Source organism: Corylus avellana, chromosome 4 (assembly GCF_965113065.1).
Source record: "Corylus avellana chromosome 4, dhCorAvel1.hap1.2, whole genome shotgun sequence".
In the NCBI taxonomy this organism is placed as follows: domain Eukaryota; kingdom Viridiplantae; phylum Streptophyta; class Magnoliopsida; order Fagales; family Betulaceae; genus Corylus; species Corylus avellana.
In genome coordinates, this window is record NC_142493.1 from 23,835,701 (window position 1) to 23,861,189 (window position 25,489).

The following is a 25,489-nucleotide window of genomic DNA, read 5'->3' on the forward strand; positions in this document are numbered from 1 at the left end:
AGCATACTTCTAGGCAACTCTCTTACCAATTGCATGGAAAATTAAATAAATAAATGAGTGGGGGTGGGTTTCAAAATTAGAATAATTTATTTTGAAATCTTGACAATCTCTCACATATTTTCAAGTTTAAATTAACTACTTTGTTGGAAAAAAATTGCCCCAGTCAATAAGGTTTATTGCTGATAGGATGAACATTAATTAGTCGTTCAACTTCCTAAGACCAAGAGGAATAACTTAAGAATGCAGCAATTTCCACTTTCCATGAAAACGGATAGGAAAGAATGATGTAATTGTGTGCCAAAATACTAAGTTCTATTTGAAGATCTTGGGTTGAGTGTATTAAGTGAATGAAAAAAAAAAAAAAAGTGTATTTTGGTAATTTTAATTTTGACACCTTCCGTTAGGATTTAACGGGAAAAACCTAATGGATGGGTGAGAAGCTCGATATACTAAGTTGGGAGTTTTTAAATTTTTTTTTATAGAAAGTAATTACAAAAGTAATAGAAGCTTATGGGGGTTGGGTTAAGCAAAATTTTTCCTATAATCTCATTGGAAGATTTCTTACAATGGTATCAAAGTTGATAATTTAGTAAGACTCTTCTAGGTTTTTAATAATGAAATCACTTGAAGGGGGATATCAAGAGCTTGAATCAACTCAAACAAAAGCAACTGTGCTAAAAGTGAGTTTCATATTTGTTTTTTCAACTGTACTAACAAAATGGGCGTTAAAAAAATGATTAAATGATTAAGAGCATGTTTGGGTATACGTTTGAGGGGCTTAAAAGTGCGTTTTAACACTCAAAAAGTCCGTTTGAAGAAAAAAAAAATATATCCGTTTGGTAAAAAAAGAAAAACGTTTTTAAGGGTCATAAAAGTTTAAAAATAGTCAAAACGCACTTTTGGCAAAAGCTTAAAAATGAAACTTTTACCAAAAAACGATTTTTGATTTAAAAGCTCTATTTTTCAAACACAATCTCAAACATGCTCTAAATTTATCTCTTCCTATCAGCTTAAACTTTTAAAATAAGTGACGATTTAACAATGGGAACATCATGTGAATAAATCCTAGAAGAATCAAATGTGACGAATTGCGACGAAGGGTTTCCCATGAAAATTTCTAATGTCCTCATTCTATGATTGTCAATGCATGTGTTGCATCTGCAATGTAAAACAGACATATATGCTGAAAGTGAAGGAAACCGGCACAGATATTGATGCAATTATATGGTGAGTTCATGCACTAGATTCCACCAAGTTCTCTTCCTTTTCCTCTCGATGAAAGGATGATCATGTAAAAACAGGGTAGAGTTTCAAAGAAAAAGGAGTGCAGGATAGACATGGAAGCACTCCTGGATCTCAGGCTGCTTGAGGTTTCCCACCCAAGCCTGTAGACTTAAAGGCCTCATTTCTATGTGATCACATGTGGAGAAGTCTCAAAGGGATGCATGTGATCACATGATTCACATTGCTTCATTTAAGACATATATAACGCCAGCGCCGCCAAGCCTGAGATTGCAGCCACCTTGTGATCATACATACATAACTTGGAAATTCACGTATGCATATTATAATTAGGAGATAAATATGAGAGTATTTTGAGTGAAACCTTAGACGTAAAATGCTTTCGGTCGGAAAATATTTTCAACAGAAAATATTTTCTTGAAAAATTATTTCCTTTAAAACATTTTATGGTGTTTGGCACGTATGAAAAATCACACACACACACACACACACACACACACATATATATATATATATATATATATATATATATATATATATATATGTCCCAACCAAGTCTTAGAGGTGTCTTAACCGAGTCCAGCAAGGACTCCACTGCGACTTACTCGGGACCCGCCCAAACCCTGCCTAGACCCTATAGGGACCTGCTTAGGACCCAACATGGACATTTTTGTAATTTAGAGTTTAATATGATTTTCCGTATACACTAAATACTGTAAAATATTTTACAAGAAAATGTAGGGGACCCGCTTGATTTTCCATACATGTCAAATACCGAAAAATGTTTTCTAAGAAATCATTTTTTAGGAAATGTTTTCCATCGAAAATATTTTCCGACGTAGGGTCCAAAGGGGTCCCAATCAAGTCTTGGCAGGGTCCCAGGCGGGTCCTGGACGAGTCTCAGCGGGATTCAGGGCAGGTCTGGTCAGATCTCAACCGGGTCCCGATCAAGTCCCAGCTGGGTCGCAATCTTACGCGAGTCCCTTTGAGATCCCGAGCAAGTCTGGTCAGGTCTCAAGAGGATTTCGGTCAAGTCCTAGCAGGGTCCTAAACAAGTCCTGGGCGGGTCCCAGCAGGGTTCTTCGCAGGCTTGGGGGAGCCCTGGCAAGGTCCCGGGTAGGTCCGAGTGGGTCCCAGTCAAGTCCTGACTGGGTCCTAGTCAAGTCCTAAGCAGATCACGGGCAGGTCCGGTCGAGTCTCGGGCGGGTCCCAGTCAAATCCTGGCAGGGTCCTAGGCGAGTCTTGGTATGGTCTTTCGATTTAAGAATGAAATGCCAAACTTGAAAAATGGTTTACGGTTTTCAAAAATATAAACCTTTTTCCGAAAAAAATTTTTAAAAAAATTTGATCAAAAGAAAAATATTTTCCGTTGACTATTATTTTACGTTACACCAAACACCCAAAAATATGGAAAACATTTTTCTAAAATCATTTTACTGCGAAACCAACGGAACATTAGTATAATAAAGTGAGCTCATTCTTTAGGAAAATGAGGAGGTTGCCTAAGGCCCCTTTGTGGAATAAGGCTTCAAATAGTAATAGTACAATTAAGTTTATTTTTATTAAAAAAATAATAATTATGATAAAAGAGGTTAGTGCATGCTTTTTAATTAATTAAAGCCCTAATTATGGTAAAAATAATTACAAAGAGTTGAATCCCAAAATATTGTGACTTTAGAGGGAAAGAACAAGAAAAATAGAAAGTCACATTTTTTTTATTTCTAATCAAATGCGGGAAAAGGTTACAAGGGATTAATAATGGAAAGTCACATTAATAACACTTCTAATAGAACAATACTCACATGATTGTTCTAATCAACCATAGAAAGAGAGCAACACACATAGAGCATAGGAGAATGGGGGGAGGGAATTACAATCCCCCCGTCCCTACCTCCTTTCTTTTTCTCCCTTCCCCTTCCCTTTTCCCGTCTCCACCATAGATCGATCAGGGCACGTGTGTCAATGGTCCTTGGGGTGCTTTTTAGCGTCGCGTGGTTGGCCGGCAGTGGCGCGTGGAACGCATGAGGGTGTTTTTGGGTTTTGATATTCTATTTTCATTGTTTTTAAATAAGAATGTATTATATCTAGATCTGCTTTTAGTAGCGATCTATGGAATGGAGTTTTATTCATTTTCTTAGGTTTTATTTTTACGAATCCTTAAGAATAACATAATTGATTTCCGGTCAGTCTTTTGTTTTCTTATGGTTCTTTTTCTAGGAGTAAACCATAAACCGATGACGGAGGAGTTGTCAAGCATAAAGAAGAATTGTCATTATAGTAAAGGCAGCGAAGGAGATTGCAAATGATAAAGCACTAGTAGCGGAGATAGATTAAAAAAAAAAAAAAAAAAGCCAGGGAATCAAGGATCTAGTAGCGGATAGAGACGTGATTTGCCGGAATTTGCTATACATCTGAAATTGATTGAGACAATGACTTTCATAAATATTGTTTTATAATAGCTCGAGAGGCTATTGTGTATGTTATAGATAATGTTTCAGTTGTGAAGATTCTAAATTATATCTTTGGCATTGTACGGAGCATTTTGCCCCATTTGATTGTTATATCAATGAAGAGATAATTCGTTACAAAAAAAAAAAAAACTTCTAATATAGTAACTAAACTCATAATTTTGCTTAAACTAAAATCAACATGTAACCTAAGTTCGTTCATTAAAATAATGTTTAGAATAAGGTAATTTCGTTTTGTTTAAATTAAATTCTATATAAAAAGAAATTATATGTAGATTAACACAAAATTTGTCATCCATTGAAACTAAAATGTCTCACAACATATATGAATTGTACATGTCATTTGGATAAAATTAAGAGTTAAAAGTGAGAAGAACAATTTTCAAATTAAAATATATACTAGAAATTAAAATAAAATTATTTAATTAATATCTAAAGATAATTAAAAAAACAGAAGCCTTACTTATTGTCCTTTTAAACCTCAAAATCTATCAAGTCCGCCCTAAGTATAATATATCAAGAGACCCACTTAATAAAAAGAAAATTTTGGTTAAAATTTCATGAGTTTCACACAATTTCAATTCACTCCCTCGGTTTTTAAATTCAACCTTTACTCCTTAGGTTTTTCAAGTTTTCACTTCACTCATTTCATCCAAAACTAATTACGTGGCTCTAACTTGTAGTGACACATGCACAATTTTGCCACGTCATGTGTCTATGTTAAAAGAATAATTTTATAAGAAATGTTTTAGTGCAATAAAAAGATCATTTTTTGCCCATAAAGGCCTAGGTGGCAAGAGGATATAGGCTCAATCTGTAGTTGCTGTGGCCCCACCCACTGATGAGCCTATGATCTCTTGCTACTTAGGACTTTTATGGGCAAAAAATGATCTTTTTATTGCACTAAAGCATTTCTCTAATTTTATACTTTATTAAAAAGTTCCAAAACTAATTACATGGCACTAACTCATTGAAACTATTGGGAGCTTGCTTCTCACAATTTTAAAATAACATATACCTTAACTCTCACTTCCCTCCCATAAACTTAGATTTTTTTTCATTGGCTGAATCATAAGATTCATAACATATACAATAACAACCTCTTTAGGCTTTACCTTGCCCTCATATAACATCTAAGCTCCATGCATTACTACATATATCCCATTTAATGTTAGCTTTGAATAGGCTCTAATGAAGGAGTGCTCGGGTGGCTACTTTTAGCAAGGATGGCTCTACGTTTACTGTTAGAGAGTGACTGCACGAGCCACCCATGAGTTAGGAATAGGGCTGTAAATAAATCAGTCCGTTCGACAACTTGCTTGATATCCGCTCGGTTTAACTCGATCTGAACTCGAGCTCGATATTATACAAACCCACTAGTTACTGTAGAAACTTGTTCAATTAGTAAATGATACATACCCGACTTGCTCGAGAAAACTCGATAGTAGCTCACGAACTCAACTCATTTTAAGCTTCGACCGACTTGTTTGCCCGACTCATTAGCTCGTTCATATATATAGATTACTAGCTCCTTCTTTTTTTCTTCAAGTCTAATTATATATTATACGTGTTCTATGGTTAATTAGTGATACATAGTGTACTATATTTATAACTCGCTCATATTATATATATACTAAAGTTTATATATATATAGTAGCTTCTTCTTTTTTTACTTCAAGTATAATTATATATTATACTTGTTCTATGGTTAATGAGTGATACATAGTGTACTATATTTATAACTTACTCACATTATACATATAATAGTTTCTATTATCTAGTTATATATAATAATATATTGCTAATTTGCTACGTATATATTATAGTTATATGCAATATTGTATAATATGTCTTATATAGTGACGTATTATATATTTATACTTGTTGTTTTAAAATTTGAGCTTACTCTGCTCGGATTATACATTAAAGAATTTAATAGTGTTGCTCGAGCTTGAGTTGAGCCTGACTCAGCTCGAATAGCATTCTCAACGAGCACGAGCTCACCCGGGCTTTTAACGAGCCAGTCTTGAACACACATTTCATTGCTCGGCTCGAATAAGCATCTTCGTAAACGAACTAGTCTTAAAATCCTAAAGCTCGACTCGGCTCGACTCAATTATAACCCTAGTTAGGAGTGGCTGCACAACCTACCCCTTTCAATCTACTTGCAATGCAAGCGATTCTCACCATCGGGAGTGGTCACTCCCCTTGTGAGGTGGAGGGGTTCCCACCTTTCCGTCATTCAAAGGTTCATTCCATCAGTCAAATGCGTTAACTCAGACAATTTACTTGTCACTTTGCTCTCATGACCTACAATTCATTGTCACTTTGCCCTCATGAACTACAATGCATTGTCACTTTGACCGTCTGAGTTAACACCTTTGACCGACAGAATGGACCTTTGACTAACGGAAGGGGGAGTTTTGAGGGCACAAAATGGTATTTCATGGGAGTCGGGTGTCACAGTTATTAGTTAATGGGGGCAAAGTGAAAATGTGTTTTAGTTCATTGGGGCAAAAGGTAGTTTCCCTTTTTTTTTTTCTTTTTTTTTCTAATTTTCTTTACATAGAATAACTATTTTAAATTAATGACTTGGAAAATATTGCCCCAGTCAAACATTAGTCATTTGACTTCCTAACACTACAAAAAAAACAATTTTTTTCTCATTGGAGTTTTGTGACGTGTCAGGGTGTCTGACACGTCAAAAAAAAATTTTGACGTGTGTTGAATGTCAGGTACATAGGTGTCAGCAAATTTTTTTTTTTCTAACGTGTTACTGTTTAGCACGTCAGGATTTTCTGACGTGTCAAAATTGACACGTCAGGAAATTTAAAAATTAATTAAAAATAATCATTTTTTCTTTAAATTTTTTCTGGAATTTATTTTTTCAATTTAAAATTTTATTAATTTAATTTCTTTTTTTTTGTAATTTCTCTGCATGGTAGAGAAAGTGGTGCAGAGAAACGAAAAAATTTCTCTGCACCATTAATGGAGCAGAGAAATTTCTCTGCTCTTTTTGCGTTTCTCGATCTACACGGCACCTCTCTTCTTTTCTCAATTTTCTCTCTCTCTCTTCTTTTCTTCGGCCAGCTCTCCCTTTTCTCCATTTTCTCACTCTCTCTTCTTTTTGATCTCCATTTTCAGAAACCCAAAGTTAAACCGAAAAAATCTTCTTATCTTCTCTTTTTTCTTTTTTCTTTTTTTTCTTCTGCTTCTCTTCTCCCTTTCTTTTTCTTCTTCTCTTCTCCATTTCTTTTTCTGCTTTCTTCGATCTGCTGCTTCTCAATTTTTTCTCTTCATCTGTTCTTTTTCTTCTTTCTCTAGAGGGAGTTGCTGTGCAGATCTGCAAGGGAGATTGAGAGAGGAGAGAAAAAGTGTGGGGAAAATAAATGAAGAGGGAAAGAATAACAAGAGTGAAAAAGTTGAGGGAAACAAGAAGAGGGAAAAATTTCAAAATTTCCCCATTTTTTTGTGACATGTCAAAATCCCGCCCATTTTGTCAGGGGATTCCTGACGTGCACTACCACGTCAGGAATCTAATCAGAAAAAAAAAATTATATATATAAAATAAATAATGTTTCTGGCGTGGTGCACTACCACGTCATAAAATATATAATTTTTTAAGTTTTAAAATCTGTAACAATTTTCTGACGTTGGAGTATTTAACATGTCAGAATTTTTTGACATGTTAAAACTAACACGTAAAAAAATTCTGACGTGGTACTATTCACACGTCAGAAAAAAAAAAAAAAAAATTCTGATGTGGTAAAATTCTCACGACAGAAAATTAATGACATGGCAACAATACATGTACTGTAGCCATGTCAGAAAATTCTATTTTTTTTGTAGTGTAAGAACAAGAGGAATAACTTAAGAACGCAACATTCTCCACTTTCTGTGAAAACGGATAAGAAAGAATGATGTAATTTTATGCCCAAATACTCAAGTTCTTGGTAACCTCTCTTTGTTACTGTTTTTGCAATGTGAGTATTCGATTTTTCAGCCATTTTCAATACCTCATATGTTAAGATTTTTTTGTTATCTAACTAATGAATGAAAATGACCAAAATGCCCCCACTTATAATTTTTCTACACTGAGTCTTGTCTCATTGCGACCCACGGTTAGGGCTGGAAAAATAGGTCGGCGGGTCGAGCTCAAGTCGACGTGCCAATCTAATAAGGGAAAACACAAACATGAACTATTTAGCTAAACAGGTATGCATTTAAACCCGAACACGACCTGCTTGACCTATTTAGACTCAATTAATGCAACATGTTTAGTTTAACCCATTTGACCTAACCCAACACAACTCATTTGCCTCGTTTCGACCTGAACATAACCCGTTTCAACATGTATTTATTATATAAAAAATATATATAATTTTATTAATGGGTTAAGCTGGTCAAACTATTTATGACTCGTTTATTAAATGGATCAAAAAGGTCAACCTGTTTATGATCATGTAGGTTCGCGGGTTGTATTAAAAACTATCAATCCTATCCACTGTGATGATGTGGGTCGTCATTGAACACCATGGCCAACTCAGTCCTTTTATTATTATTATTATTATTATTATTATTATATATTTTGTTTAAATTTTTAATTATGGGTATATTTGTATTTTTTTATAAATTATATTTTACTTGTTACCCGTTTAAGTTAACAAAAAATCTAACTACAAAGGGAATTGAAATGGGCTGAAACATCGAACACCAACATTGCAACTTTTAATTGTTTGGAGACGACATTACAAAAGGCAAGAAAGTTGGAGGGAATAAGTTAAGATTTCCCAAGATTTTTTGTGACTGTGTCCGTTTGGAAGGGATTTGGCTTTTTCCCATCTAGTAAAAAGAGATATATGCTGAAGGAAACAGCCACAGATGGATTCATGCAATATGGTGCGTATAATCATTTCAACAAGCTAAGAATTGTTTCTCGTATGTATCACCAAATTCTCTTCCTTAATTTTCCTCTCAAAGAAAGGATGATCCGAGCAGCTAATTTTTGAGCATGTAAACAGGAAAAGCAGTTTTGGTTTTGTGTCGGCTAAACAGTGCAGGAAGATAGATTGGGATCGATCAAATATGGAAGCACTCCTGAGTCCTGGATCTCAGGCTGCGTCGACACAGACCTCGATCTCCAGGATTAAAAATGAAATTATGCGAAGGCTTTAGACTTGGAGGCCTCATGCACAGAACATGTTTGACTAAAAGTCTGAAAGGATGCATGTGATCACATTAATTAATGCATGCGCCGCCGCGCCTGATCAGACGCAGCCAGCTTGTGATCATATATACTGTATACATAACTAGGAAATTGCCATAGGTATTTCTGTCCTAGGAAATTGACGCAGCAAGTTGGCTTGCATAAAGCTCCTACAAACTAACTTCTCACATTGCCACGTGTCTTAAACATGTGAGAAATTTGTGTCTTAAATATTATTAGGAGATAAATATGAGAACATTTTGAGTGAAACCTTAGGATAATAGGGGCAGACTCATTTTCTAGGCAAATTAGGCGGTTGCCATGTCTCATGCCTATGTTAAAAGAATAATTTTTTATTTTATTAAAAATGATAAAGTCTGAAAAAATATATAAAAAAAAAAAAAAAAAAAAAAAAAAAAAAAAAGTGGGAGGGGGGCAGCACTCCTCCACTCTCACAAAAGGGGAGGACCACCTAACAGCAAAAAAAATGTGTCATACGCTCCGGATAAAAATGGTGGCTTGCACAATCACCCCCAACTGAAAATGTTTGTCAATAGTGGCAAAGCTAAGAATTTATGCTTGAGGGGGCTAAACCAAAATATAATGATAATATTTTTTTTGTGAATATATACTATGTTTTTACTATTTACAAAAAATATGATAAAACACAAGCCATATATATATATATATATATATATTAAAGAAAGTATATTTATCAAACTTTATAAATATGTGCCAAAATTAATGGATCAATAATGTAACATGTAGGCCCTAGCCCTAGTACAATAAGAAACAAAAATACAGAAACAAAATGTTTAAAATTGCAACCTACGCTAGTTTAGAGAACTAAAATCAGAAAGTATAGTCTGAATTGAAGTTCTTAGCAATTTCTTATTCAATATATACAACTAGATTTAAATTTGTAATAAACTCATCCTCCATTTTTGTGTGAAGCCTTGTTTTAAAAACTTTCATTGCTGAATATGCATATTCGGTAATCATTGTACTCGAGGAGTCTAAACAAAATAAATCAATCTATCAATAAAATGATATGCTTTTGAATTTTCCGTTTCTATCGATCAACGAAATAATTCTACATTAATGGAAGACAAATTTTATAATTTCGGATGATTAAGCATATTACATTGAAAACAAGTACGCATTTTGCTTTAGGTAACTTGAAAATATTTTGAACAACTTGCATAGTGAAATGTTGATATATTTTTAGGAGAAGTGCTAGAGAGTCAAACACATGAACCCAGAAAAATTTTCAAACTGACGTGGCCGTGAGTGGCAGACAAGGGAGAGAAAATTGCATTTTTTTAAATTTAAAAACCCTTGCCACATCAGTTTAAAAATTTTTCTGAGTTCATTTATTTAACTCTCTAACACTTCTCTATTTTTAGGGATTCAAAACCTTTTTCTTTTTCATTAACTTTTCTATCTACAGGTAACAGTTTAGTACAGATTTTTCTTAGGGTAACCTGAAAACATTTTGATAGACTTTGGTTTTAAAACTTTCAGGTGAATTAATTGAGTTTGGAGTAACTTACAAATGAAAAATAACAGATGCTTAGCAATAATTGGCTGGCTATGCTGCAATGAGATGCATAGAAAATTTTGGAGCCGGTAAGAGCACCGAGGAAGATCTTTTTCTTCCGCAAGTAGGTTGAATAATTACTCATACATCAAGACCTGCTTCTTCAGATAATGAGTCCAATCACTGAAATCCAAGACAAAAACAATCTAGACAGCAGAGGTTTTGGTGAAGGCCGTGATGACAACATATACATCTTCCTCGTACCAACATATACATCTAAGAATGTTCCTAAACTTTGGGAGGGCCATGTAGCTCACACAATTTTGAAATAACATCTACATTATTCTCACCTTCCTACCATAAACTTAGATATTTTATTGGTCGAATCATAACATGTACAATAACTGCCTCTTTAGGCTTCACCTTACCCTCATATAACATGTAATGAAAGTATCTAAAAGCATCGGTGATCAGAGCAATTCCTTCATGGACAAATTTAACAACATATGGAGCAATTGACGAGTAAGAACTTGCTGCAAAAGTTTTTTTCCTAGCCAAAACTTTGTTACGTTCATTTGGTTCAGCGTGAGAGTCCCTGTTTTATCAGTGCAAATGATGGTGGCAGAGCCCATGATCTCACAGGCGGAGAGCTCCCACACCATTGCCTGATCAGCCATCATTCTCTTCATGGAATAAGCAAGTGTGAGTGTGAGACGGCCAGTGGCAAAGCTTTTGGAATTGCAACCACAACTATAGTAACTACTGCCATTGAACTCCCTTGTGTTCTTTTGTATTTCCTGCGAAGTAGCGAAGGCGTCTAACCTATTGATGAGGTTCGCTTGTTGAGGTGAGCATATATATGTGTTGGTGTTTCATTTTCATATATTGTTTCCCTCTATACAAATTCACTAAAAAAAAAAATGCCCCTTTTTTTTAAAAAAAATGTCATTTCGCTCAAACAACACAAAACTATGTTTTTGTGGGAATAATTCAAATGAACTCAAGAATATCCAGTTAGTTAGACTGGAGATATATTTTTGTTTTTTCACTTTTTGAGGAGACAAAAATATCTCTCAACTATAACTAACATGATATTCTCCTGTTCATTTGAACTATGAGGATCCTAATTCGTTTTTGTGCCATTTACTTACAAACGGCATAAATTCTATAATTTGTGACGTTTGTACAATAAACATCCTTAAAATTATGTTGTTTATTGTTCAACTGGCACAAATTTTTAAGTTGTGCCAGTTGTACAATAAACAGCAATAAAAAATTATGCCGGTTGTATATTGTGCCAGTTGTATAATAAATGACAATAAAATTTATGTTGTTTATTGTACGAACGACATTAATTTTATTTGTTTATTATGCAAATGGCATAAATTTAATTTTCTTTCCCTCTCCCCACCTACCCTCATTTAATTTTCTCCCCCCCCCCCCCAAAAAAAATCTTTTTAGGATTTCTTATTAAAAATCCTAAAGGTACAAATGTGACATTTTTCCACTAACAAATAATAATAATAAAATATTATTTTATATTAAAAAAATAATAATAATAAAATAATAAAAAAAATAAGGGTAGTTGGGGGTGGCCAGACCACTATAGCGGTTTGGGGTGGCTGAAGCCACCCCATGGCCCTTGGAAGTGGTCCGGCCACCCCCAAGGGCCTGGGGTGGCTTTGGCCACCGCAGACAAGCCGTTTGGAGTGGCCGAAGCCACCCCAACCCCTACGGGCCAAAATTTTTTTTTTTTTTTTTTTTTTTTTTGATTAGACCCTTGGGGGTGGCCGGGCCACCCCCAGCCCCCAACTAGGTGGTCTGGCCTCCCCACCACTCCTTTTTTTTTTTTTTTTAATATGAAATAATATTTTATTATTATTTTTTGTTAGTGAGACAGGTGTCTTATTTGTGGCTCTAAAATTTCTAAGAAAAAATTTTAGTTATAAACTGAATATTCACCAATCCAAAATAGGCTGGAGAGGATCTGTTCCATCTTTTTCACCCTCCTGATCTCTCTCTCCCCTTGCAGATTTTTTCCCGCATGCCTTTTCTCTGGCCTCTCTCCTCTTCTTCTTCTTTCCTCTTTACCATTCTTTATTTATTTGATTTTTTTCACAAACTTTAATTTCATTTCATTTTTTTTTTTTTTCAAAGCACTCTCATCCTCTTCTTTCCTCTTTAACCTTCTTCTTCTTGGATCAGGATCTACTAAAATTCCTAAGGGAATTCTAGTTTCTGAAATTTTAGATCTGGGTTGTCCATTTCCATCCAAGGGCCAAGGTCATGCCACGTGTGCCACTAATAATAAAATAATATTTAAATTTTAAAAAGAAAATAAATAAAATAATATTGGATGGCCGGCCACCTCATTTTACCATTTTGGGTTCCCGGCCACCCCAAAAAATTTGGGGTAACCCAAAATTAAAAAAAAAAAAAAAATTAGGGTTTGGCCCTTGGGGGTGGCCGATCCACCCCCAATGGCCAGTTGGGGATGGCCGAAGCCACCCCCATGGGCCATGGGGGTGACTTCGGCCACCCCCAAGATTCAAACCCAAAATAAAAAAATTTGGGGTTTGGCCCTTTGGGGTGGATCATGAGGGTGGCTTCGGCCACCCCCAACTAGCCCTTGGGGGTGGTTCGGCCAAACCCCATATTATTTTATTATTTTCTTTTTAAAATTTAAATATTATTTTATTATTAGTAGTACACATGGCATGACCTTGGCCATTGGATGAAAATGGATGGCCCAGATCTAGAATTCCAAAAAATGAAATTCCACTAGGAATTTCAGTGAATCCTGACCCCTTCTTCTTCCTTTTTTTTTTTTTTTTTTTTTTTTTTTTTTTTTTTTTCAGATCCATGGGCTCCTGAACATGTAGGATGCATCGGCTGGGTCATTTGATCTTAAACACGCCGGCCTGAACGATCGCCTGAGTACGCATCCCGAGCTAGTTTGATTGCATGACAGGGGTCGACGCACAGTGCCGGTGTCGCCCTTGGCTAGCATCAAATAGAGGACGCTAGCGAAGCTTGCTAGCGCCGTCTCAAAAAACAAAGGACGACGGCGAAACTTGCTGGCACAGGCATCAATAGATTAATTGATAATTAAAAAAATAAAAATAAAAAAAATATTTTTTTAAATACAAAATAATTTAATACCATTTATGTACAGTTTAAATGGCATTACATACAATATGTCGTTTACTGTTCAAACGACATAAATTAATGCCGTTTGTGTCTCAAACGGCAAAAAATTAATTTCTGACTGAAAGGTTAATGTCGTTTTAGCATTATTTAAACGTCATTACCTGCTTAGTGCCATTTCTGCAGCATTACGCGGCATTAAATGCCCTTTGTTTTTTTTTTTTTTTTTTTTTTTTGTAGTTAACCAAGTGACAAGCATTCAAGCATGAGCATAAAACGTGCACCTTTGCTCCAAAAACCAAAAATGGAACAGTGCACTTCTACATGGTCACTCTCCCCTGTCATGCTGGATTGGTCTACTTGAAATGAGTGACCATCTAAGAATAGCCCCTATTATCGAACTTGATGTCTAATCTTTAAGCAAACTACATCTCCAACCACAATTTTAAATACTGAAATCTGTTGATGCCCCCAACTCTCACAACATTAACTGAGATATTATTGCTGACTTTGAATAATTTGTAAATCTGTTTGATTTTCCCTAAAATTACTTATGGCAGAAACAACAATGACAAGAAATACAACAATAAGTATGTCTGATTGAAATGAATACCAGCTGCTTGAATAGCTCTTTTGAATTTAGAATCTAAAATTGAAACTAAGCAGAAAGGATTGAAGCCTGTCGTTATCTTGAATGATTCAAATTTCAGATAATGTTTGAATAGAATGATTTGTATTTGCTTTTATGTTATCTTCAGCCTTGACACTGACATGTACCAAGTCCTGGACTTGGAGTATTTTATCTGTATTTACTTGCCCCATTTCTTTCCCAAAAGTCTCTGTCGTTGCTCCTTTATATCCTTGATATTTTATTCACCAATATCATTTTTTTTCTCTCGCTATGATTACTACACGCGTACCGCCAATTCCTATCTTTCCTAACAACCACATCTGGTTGTTGATCCACTTCTCTTACTTCCTGTTGAGTATACATTACACGTGTGAGTATTAGAAAAATGTCTTAGGTATGAGTGATTAGTATAGAAAAATATCAGGGGTCACATAAAAACATGGAATTGAAATAAATTCACCGAGAACTTTACCCTCCCAAAAATGAATCCATGCCTCAGCGATTGGGTGGATGCCTTGAAGGATACTACAATTTTCATCCTTTTAGGATGTGCTACCCTTTCTCTCGCGTTTGGCATTAAAGAGCATAGAATAATAATATTAAAAGCATGATTGTGAATTAAGCATATTTCTTGTCATTGTTGTTTCGGCCATAAGTAATTTTAGGCAAAAACAGACAAATTGATGACAAATTATGCAAAGTCAGCAATAATATCCCAGTTAATGTTGTGAAAGTTGGGGGCATCAACAGAGATTTCAGTAATTCAAATTCAACTGATATCTGTTGATGCCCTACAGTACCTCTCACAACATCAACTGGGATATTGTTGCTAACTTTGAATGATTTCTCAATTTGTCTGTTTTGACTTATATCCGAAAAAACTAGCAATGACAAGAAATATTTGCTCTAACAAATAAGCTTCCACCATCATATGCCATATCCATCTTTGATTCCATGCTCTGTAATGACAAACGCAAGAGAAACGGCAGCATATCTTTTCTGTTTCATAGCTTCAGGAAGACTTGTTTGATGAAATTTGAATCTGTTTTCAGGTTTGAGACGAACAAAGATGAAAGAAGGAAAAGAAAGCAACAGATGGTAACAAAAGAAAGGGCAGGCAGAGGGCAGTGGCATCTTAATCTGGGATGGTGTGGTTTGGGTGAAGCTAGTCCAACCTAGTATTTATGCATTTCCTTGTACGTGGTGGGTAGCTAACTTCTTTCTTGCTTAAGAGAAGCAACTGTTTTCAGTTGAACGCCTCAAAAGATCGGGTCACTCCCGGCTTGTACTCAAGATACGGTTAATTTTAATTAGAAAAAAAAAAAAAAAAAAAGATACGGTCAATTTTATGCTGCTTGACTTTGTCAGTATTCCGTTGGCGTGAGTGTTTGAGTCATATGCCTGGGCCCTGGGCCATCCCTCCGGCTAAGCCTAATAAGCTATGTTTGCCCAGAGAAGGGCCCGGCACGGTAGCTGGAACGGCACTGTTTCAGCTACAGTGCCAACTGACACGTGGCAGAAAAACTTGACCTTTTCATTTTATTTTTTTTTTTTTAAAAGCAAAATATTAAAAAAAAAAAAAAAAAAAAAAAAAAGGAAAAAGTTGGGGTGGTTCCAGCCACCCCTTGGCCAAAATGGGGTGGCCGGACCACCCCATTTTTGAGCCACCCCCCTGGCCGATCTGGGGGTGGTCAAACCACCCCGTGGCCAAGGGGGTGGTCTGGCCACCCCCTTGGCCAAAAAAAAGGGAACGGGTGCATTTGGGGGTGGTCCGGGCTGGGGGTGGTTTCGGCTACCCCATACCAGCCACCCCATTTTGGCCAAGGGGTGGCTGGAACCACCCCATCTTTTCCCTTTTTTTTTTTTTTTTTTTTAATATTTTGCTTTAAAAAAAAAAAAAAAAAAAGTTTTAAGATGAAAAAGTTCAGTTTTTCTGTCACGTATCAATTAGCACTGTAGCTGAAACAATGTCGTTCCAGCTACAATACCGGACCCTTCACTGGGCCAACATAGCTATAGAAACTCTTGCCTGGAGACAACGTTGAACGATGGGTGTTGCATTGACCACCCACGTCCACGTCCAACACGTTCGGCGTAGAAGACCTGCAAAAAAGTTCGAAAGCTCTAATTAAAGTTCTCGTCTTCCTTTTTCAAAGGAAGGAATATTATGACCTCGATCATCTACATAAATGCTACGTATCGTTCTCAAGGTATATTCATAATTTACATAACTTTTTTTTTTTAACAAAAACAAGTTAATTTTTTTTTTTTTTTTTTTTAATTTATGTTGTATTTATAAATTAGAGTAATTGTGTCACATGAGGGCCTGAAGGGATGTTATATTACAGGTCTAATAGAGTACAAAAGGGATAAAGACTCTTAGAACTTTTTTTTTTTTTTTTAAGTTTTTTAGACACCTTAACAAAAGAAGGGAAAGAGGAGATTTGAACTAGTGACTTCTGCTTCATAAGGTGTGGTCCCCAGCCGATTGAGCTACCTTTTAGGGACGACTCTAAGAACTATTGGATTATGTCTATTGCTTGTGAGAATTATATTAGTAAATTCGCCTTTGTGCTTGGGAGGCCTAATGTACCTCGAATCACCCAAAAATCTATCAATTAATTTGAAAATGCTGCAAGTTACACTATGAATTAATTACTTTTAGGAGTAACTTTACTTTAGACTTTGAATTACCACGTGATTTGATAAGTCTTCTCAAACTTCAAAACCTCTCAATTTGAACTCCTGAACTTTCATTTGTAGTCAATTTGAACAACTCCGTCAAATTTTAAACGTTAAAAGTGAGACAATGATATGACGTTTATACCCCTGACTTTTTTATAAAATTTCAAATGAAAAATATATATTTTCTAGCAAATGATTTATAACTAAATCTTTAAGTAATTACACAAAAGCATGCTTTATGTGGATTATAAAATGCATATTTCAATACATGAGATAATTAAAGAGACAGATTATAAAAATGGTTAAATACTTCAGACCCCCCTAGGGTTTCACAACTTTATTTTTTTTTTCCTGGGGTTTCATTTTTATCACAGAAAGTCCCTGTGGTTTTGATAATAGACCAAGTTAGTTGACTTAACGAAATTCCACGTTGACCAATCAAATGTTGACACGTGGCACCTACTTAAATTTTTTTTTTTAAAAAAAAAAAATTTTAAAAATGTATTTTCTAAAACAAAATAGATTGGGGTGGCTAGCCTAGAGGGTGGCCGAAACCACCCCCAACCACCATTGGGGGTGGTTTCGGCCACCCCCAAGGCTCCATGGGGGTGGCCGAGCCACCCCCTTGGTGCCTAGGGGGTAGCCAGGCCACCCCCATGGCCAAAGGGGGTGGCCGAGCCACCCCCAATCTTTTTTTTTTTTTTTTTTTTTAGAAAATACATTTTTTAAAAAAAATTAAGTATGTGCCACGTGTCAGCATGTGATTGGTCCACGTAGAATTCAGTTAAGTCAACTAACAGTCAACTAACGGAGGATTAACTTGGTCTATTATCAAAACCACATGGATCTCCTGTGATAAAAATGAAACCCTAGGGAGGAAAAAATAAAGTTGTGAAACCCCAGAGACTAATTTAGTATTTAACCCTTATAAAAAATCACTAATTCTAGCATACTTTCTTTTCTACACAATGCATATGAGAAAGTAGAGAGGATGATTCCAAATTAAAATATCTCTAACTTTCCAAACAATTCTTCAAAAATTTAATGGCATTGAGATGAAAAAAAAAATGTTGCTTTTACAAATTAGTTTTAATGGAAAAATAAAAATATATAAAATATCTACTAAACATTAAGCTGTTATACATGAGAACAAGCTTGAAGAAGGTAGTGAATAAAAGAAAAAAACATGCTACATGCTACACTTTCACCCTACCTTTATTCTATTGTACTGATGTTCCATTGCCTATTGCTACACTTTCACCCTACCTTTATTCTATTGTACTGATGTTCCATTGCCTATTATAGGCTTTGGAATCTTGTTTTTAACAAGAGTTGATAGACACTACCACATGAATCCAACCATATGAGAGTGAAATTATAGGCTTTGGAATCTTATTTTTAACAAGAGTTGATAGACACTACCACATGAATCCAACTATATGAGAGTGAAATTAGAGTGTAATATATAACATTACTCTAAAAGAAAAGTACTGAAAATGAGAATAAAATAACTATGATTTCATCCCAAAAGAAAATTAAAAAGAAGGAAAGTGTCCAAATAATTTTTTATTTGTTGCATATTGGTAGAAAATAATAACAATGTACTAAGAGCATGTTTGGTATGTATAATAGACCCCTGAAATGAAATAACTATTCCTATAAAAATAACTTTCTTTTTTTCTTTTGGTTATATACTATTTTTATGAACAACTATTCCCCTAGGAAAATGAATACCTATTTTTTTAAAAAATGAGATGAATATAATGAATTTTCCAATAGAACCATTCATTTAATTTTTTTCTTGCAAACCTAAATTAAAAAACAAGAAGGGAGAGACAATCACAAAACATTCCATGGGTGCCTAAACATCCAATGGGGTGGCTGACCACTCCAGAAGAACCACGAGGGTGGTTGCACCACCCCTGGTTACTCCAAAGTGTTGTTGGGGGTGGTCATAGAGATCCTCGATGGCCCACCACGAGTGGCTTTGGTGATCTGCCATGGTGGTCAGCTACCAAAAAAATATTTTCTCAGTTTTTCTTTTTATATGAAAATTATTATTATTATTATCTTCGATATTTTAGTAATTTCATAGACGGATTTAGGGGGGGACCGACTGTGGCCCTAGTCCCCCTCAAATTACAAGAAAAAAAAAATTAAGGCAAAAAAAAATAATAATAAGGTAAAAAAGTAATAATTTAAGATATTTTTTGCCAGTTGGTCCATCCTCAAAATTTTTTGGCCTCGAGTCCCCGCAAATTCAAACCTGGTTCATCCTTGAGTAATTTTGGTACAATTTTAGTGAAAGTATATTTCCTGTTACCAAACTATGTTATAAGAATGGCTATTTAATTTTATATTATTGAGAAGTGTTAAACATCTCAAATTTTTCTCTAAAAAGTTAGTTCTCAAATGATGTGTCACATCTCATAAGATTTATTATTTTGGAATTTGTGTTACCAACTCATGAAATGGTGACACATCATTTGAGAACAACCTTTTGGGAAGAAAATTTGGGATGCATAGCATTTCCCAATATTATTTAGAGAAACTTCATTTACTCTCTGAATTGTCACCCTTTTTGTAATGTCTTACTAAAGTTCAAAACTTCTCAATTTAATTTATCAAACTTTTAATTTTTTTCATTGTCCCCTGTGGACCCAACCGTTAAGATTTTCTGTTAAATCTCAACAAAATTTCTAAAATACCCCTATTTTTTTTTATAGAAAAAAACTTTTTTTTTTTTTTTTTTTTTTTGCAAAGTTTGAGACATGGTTGTTTTTGCAAATACCGTTAAATTCGGTTCAACGAATTAATCTTTGCAATTTTTTTTTTCCTAAAACAATTGCAAGTATTTTGGAATACGTTAAGGGGTGGATGAGATTACAAACAATTGAAAGATAGATACACTAATTTGAAAAAAAATAAAATAAAATAAAATGCAAAAGTTTCCAGCGTACCAAATCTTTATTTTTTATATTTAGGAAAACGGTCAGTAAAAACAGAATATATTTATTTTTATTTCAAATTCTTTGGCAGGCGCTTTTCAAAAATTTGGAGGGGTGGAGCGGAAGTATTTGAAAATATTTGGGGGATCGGGGAGGCCCGCCGGCCTCCGTGGTTCCGTCCATGACGCCATTCGAATCGCACTGAGGATCAGCAGTTGGATACAGGCTTTTCAGACAGTTCACAAAAAATCCTATCTCAACATCAACTTTCAGTGTCCAATAGATCTTTCCCTGTCTGCTCTGCTTCTCAACAGGCCAAGAAGCAGGTTGTTTGTTCTTTTGTCTATATCAGTTTCTTATTCTCCATTAAAGTTAATTTTAACAAACGTTTGGGGTCCTCCCTCAGAAAGAAGCACTGAGGCTCCGCAGGTGGATACATGCGTACCTTGTTGTGGAAGTTGGGAGCGTTTCCTACTCTGTGGCTCTTTGGGTAAGCACGAAAATGGTTAATTAGCTGCCTTGTTTGTCTAGAGGTTGATCCCGCATGAAACTAGGTCCATAAATAAAACCTTAGTTAAGCCGAAGAATTGCACGGTACGTGTTTGCCAAAATAACATATTAACATTTAGGGTCATACATTACTCCCTACGATGGGTGGGTTATGAAAAGCCCTGTCACACCGTATTCATCATGATCCATGGCTTAAGTTATCATTTTCATTCGTCTTTGAATTTTTCTTTTCTTTCATTTGATTGGAAGTTATTTATTTATTTGTGAATATATTGCATGAGTTGAAGGCCACATATTCAATCATGTATGCTGCTTCAACTAATGGAGCAGATTAAGTTTAATTTCTATGCACATATATAGCTGTTAGTCTTCCCAAATATAAGTTATCTTCAACTGTGGAGTACCACGGATATGGATATTCAGCTATAAGCCCTCCAAAGTTGCTGCAGGTTTTGACTTATAATATGTATCTGCAGGAGACCCATTTGTAGACGGCTGTTCTGCAGCTACATTTTGAGCAGGCCGCAGCAGAAAATTCATTGTCCCAAAGAATTATCTGCATAATCAAAAATTTCATCTTCATAATTGTAAGGTAGGAATCGCAAACCAGTGTTATACAATATGTGTATAGTCTTCCATAGATACTAACAAAGTAAACACCACATTTTCAATCATTTAACAAAATAAATTACATTATCATGAACCCCAATTATAAAAAATTATACGAGAATATGTGCAAACCATGAACTATAGGCAAAACGACAACCAAAACCACAACCGTAAGAATCCCCTCACGAAAATTCCATGGACATACCGATTCTCTCACCAAACCTAAATCTCTTCTCCCTTGCCTTCAAGAATCTTCTCACATGAGACTCCCCATGTAAATTCAAACATAATACTTACATATCTGTTAAGCTATACAATGAGAGAAGTAATGAATTATAATAAACTAGACAATATCTTTTTCAAGATTCTAACTACAAGTTACATTCAAGTAGACAGTCGCAAAAAATATTATTGTAATTTGTAACTACCCTCAATGCATGATAAAAGATAAGTGAAAATTTTGTATTATTGAAAATATGACATCAATCCTTACATATACGATAAGCTATACAATGATAGAACTGAATAATTATAATAAAATACCAAATACTGGAACCGATAGAGTTAACAATAAGAAGTATTGAAGAAAAGCCCATGATCATATCTTTTTCATCTTTAGGTAGCTAAGAAATGGTCTTTGTGGAACAGGTATCCCCTTGACGATCCAACCAATTGGCCAAGATAGTGCTGAGATTCCAATGCATGCACCCCATTGCAACCAATTCAACCTTTCTGTATCTGCAAACTTCTTTAGAAACTCTACCATGACTACCTGAAGAACAATGGTTATCACGATGATCCCTAAAAACAATCTATTCTTGTGTATCCCCTTGAAGACGTTCTTCTTCTCAAGCTTCCGTGCATTAAATTCATTGAAGACTTGGCAAAGAACAAAAGTATTAAAGATTAAGGTGTCATTTACCTTCTCCGTCACACCAAAGATTGATTCACCTTTGAACTGAAGGGTCAAGAGGACGATTATTTGATACGAAGCTTGGGCTAAGAGGTTTCTCCACATAATGTTGGTGATAAGTGGTGCAGTCCGGCCCACAGGTGGTTTATCCATGAGCTCCTTGGTGGGTTGCTCAGTCGCAAGAGCGAGAGCACCCAACGTATCCATAATCAAGTTCACCCACAATAATTGCACTGCTGTTAAAGGGACTTCACCAGCTGAAACTGCTGCCACAAAGTTGATCACGAGAGCAGCAACATTTACGGTAAGTTGAAATTGGATGAACTTCTGGATGTTGTTATAGACACATCTTCCCCACTTTAGAACTGTGGCCACTGAAGCAAAATTATCATCCAAAATGACAATGTCTGAGCTTTCCTTGGCCACCTCGGTGCCTTGAATCCCCATCGAAAGTCCTATATCAGCTTCTTTTAGTGCTGGTGCATCGTTTGTGCCATCACCAGTAACTGCAACCACATGGCCTTTTTGTTTCAAGCACTCTACCATCAAAAGTTTGTCAAAGGGAGAAGACCTTGCCATCACACAAATTTTATCAACTTTCTCCAATCTTTCTTCTGGCGTGTAGTTTCTGAATTCCATACCTTCGACTACTGCTCCACTGACCATGTCTTGACCAAGCCTGAGTATCCCACATTCGGTGGCTATAGCTTTTGCTGTGAAAACATTGTCTCCCGTGATCATTTTAATGTTCACACCGGCATATTGGCAATCTTCCACAGCTTTCTTCACCCCTGGACGACATGGGTCCTTAAGTCCCACAAGTCCTAATAGGGTCAAACCATCTTCTTCTAGCCTTTTATTTCCTTGATATTCTTCTGAAACCTGCTTATGTGCAAATGCAATGCATCGGAGGCTGCTAGCTGCCATACCTTGAATAATTTGCTCAAATTTGATCTTTTCAGCATCATCAAGATCTTTTACAATTCCAGAAGCATCATAGTAACTTGAGCACATCTTCAATATCATCTCTGCTGCACCTTTCCAGTGTACCTGGATTTTGTTGTCTGCTTTTCTCCTCATAAGGACTCCACTTCGTTTCTTCTGGGAATTGAATGCTTCAACATAAAGAATCGTACAACTTTGCAGCAATTGCTCCATTTCCATGTTTAGGTCCAAAACAGCCCATGAAAGAATTGCTTTTTCAGTGGGACTACCTGAAAACTCGATTTCAGATCCTGAATTAGGCATGTATACACTACCAGTTGTGTTTAAAGCAACTCCTTCCTGGACCAATTTGAGAACATATGGAGCAATTGATGAGTAAGAACCAGCTATAGCTGCAAAAGTTTCTTTCCCCAGCCAAAACTTTGTCACCTTCATTTGGTTGAGTGTGAGAGTGCCTGTTTTATCAGTACAAATGGTGGTGGCAGAGCCCATGGTCTCACAAGCAGAGAGCTTCCGCACCATTGCTTGATCAACCATCATTCTCTTCATGGAATAAGCAAGTGTGAGTGTAACTGCCAGTGGCAAACCTTCGGGAATTGCAACCACAACTATAGTAACAGCAGCAGCGACAATCCCCACCACAGCATTCACTATGTCATCAACCTTGGTCTTGTTACCATTGAACTCCTTATTTCCATTGTCATCTGTTGTATTTCCTGTGAAGTAGCGAACCAACAAGACTACGAGAACTAGGAAAGCGACTAGCAAACCAACTTTACCGATTGATGAGGTTAACTTGTTGAGGCGAGCTTGTAAAGGTGTTTGTTCGCTTGTGTCACGGCTGATTGAGCTCATCATCTCTCCCCAAGTTGTGTTCATGCCAACTGAAGTGACAAGCATCCGTGCATAGCCATCAGCCACCTTAGTACCTGAAACCAAAAATGGATGACTGCAATTTACTTCTACTTGGTCACTCTCCCCTGTCATGCTAGATTCATCCACTTGCAATGAGTGCCCGTCTAAGAATAGGCCGTCAGCTGGAACTTGATCTCCAATCTTTAAGCAAACAACATCTCCAACCACAATTTTAAATACTGAAATCTGTTGACGCCGTGCGGCTCTCACAACATCAACTTGGATATTGTTGCTGACTTTGGATAATTTGTCAAACTGTCTGTTTTGCTTAAAGTTGCTTATGGCAGAAACAGCAATGACAAGAAATATAGCAACAAATATGCTTCCACCATCATACCAACCTTCTTTGATTCCGTGTTCTTTAATGCCAAACGCAAGAGAAAGTGTTGCACAGCCTAAGAGGATGAAAATTGTAAGATCCTTGAAGGCTTCCACCATGAAATGGAAGAAGCTCTTTGTAGGCGGTCTTTTATATGTGTTGGAGCCGAATGCCTCGTGTCGGAGTGCAATATCTTCAACATCGCCTTCAATACCCAATTCAGCATTGGTATGAAGACTTGATGCCACTGCATCAACCCCTCCAAATTTTTGGAGCCAGTCAACATTTTTCTCTTTCACAAGTTGAATGAGACAATTTTGATCAATTTTGAACCTTTTGTCAGGTATGAGATCCACAATGGTGAAAGATGGACAGTGAGAAAGCTCAGGATTTTTGTTTCCGTGTAGAGAATGGAATTTGTGAATACTTTTCTCTTTCACAAGTTCAGCGAGAGGTTTGAGATTCATAATGTTGAAAGATGGAGAGCGTGAAACGTCAACATTTTGCTTCTCTGCTAGAGAATGAAGGTTGTCAACATTGTTCTCCATCACAAGTTCAATAAGACTTGTACGATCAATTTGGAAGCTATTGCTTGGTCTGAGATCCTTTGTGGTGGAAGGACAGCATGAAATCTTAGTATTTTTCTTTCTGGATAGAGATTCTGTAAAAAAAGAAAGTATGGTTCTAGAACAATAAATGGTCACAAAAGCAGAGTGCCATCTCTTGTTGGCTTGGCTGAGTATTTCTGGTACGTGAAGTAAAGTCTCAATGCATATGCTCTCCAACTTTGGTGGGAGAATTGTAGCCATTGGCTCAGGGAGGGAAAAAAGTTCACTGTAAAGATGATATGTGTAGGAAAGCAAGGAATTGACAATGTAGTAATAGAGATCAAATAAAAGCAGTAAAATACGAAGGATTCAAATGAGCAATACCTTTTATGAATGAATGGAGCAAAGTGAGGATAAAGCGCACAAAGGCTGGAGAATAGTAATGATATATGGAGATATGTTGCAGGATACATTAAATTGTGGAAGTCCTCTACATTTTATAGCTAAATAGCTTGGTGGTTTGGTTGTGTTCATGTCGTGTGGACAACTTTATTGATTAAGTTTTCAATGGGGGAAAGGAAGAAGTAATTGACTGATACTGATATATAGTAAAAATGAACTTTGAAATTTTTTGTGAGAGAAGTAAAAAAAATTGTTTTATGAGAGAAATGTGGACAGTTTTCATTGTTGGGTGATTGTAGTAGGTTGAAGAAAATAGAGAGTAAATCTGAAAGGTTAGAACATCTCTAGCAGATTAGGTAAAAGTTTCATATTAACTAAAATCTCCACTTTTTCTCCTTCAACAGATTTGCTAGAAGCTTCGTAAAATGCAACCTCCATCACTACTAAATAAATATTTTATT

At 35.9% G+C, this 25,489-nt stretch overlaps 1 pseudogene; it reads right to left on the reverse strand.

Moving 5' to 3' along the window:
* Positions 1-21,510: 21,510 nt before the first annotated feature.
* LOC132177527 (putative calcium-transporting ATPase 13, plasma membrane-type pseudogene) lies at positions 21,511-25,185 on the reverse strand (annotated as a pseudogene).
* Between the last annotated feature and the right edge of the window lie 304 nt (positions 25,186-25,489).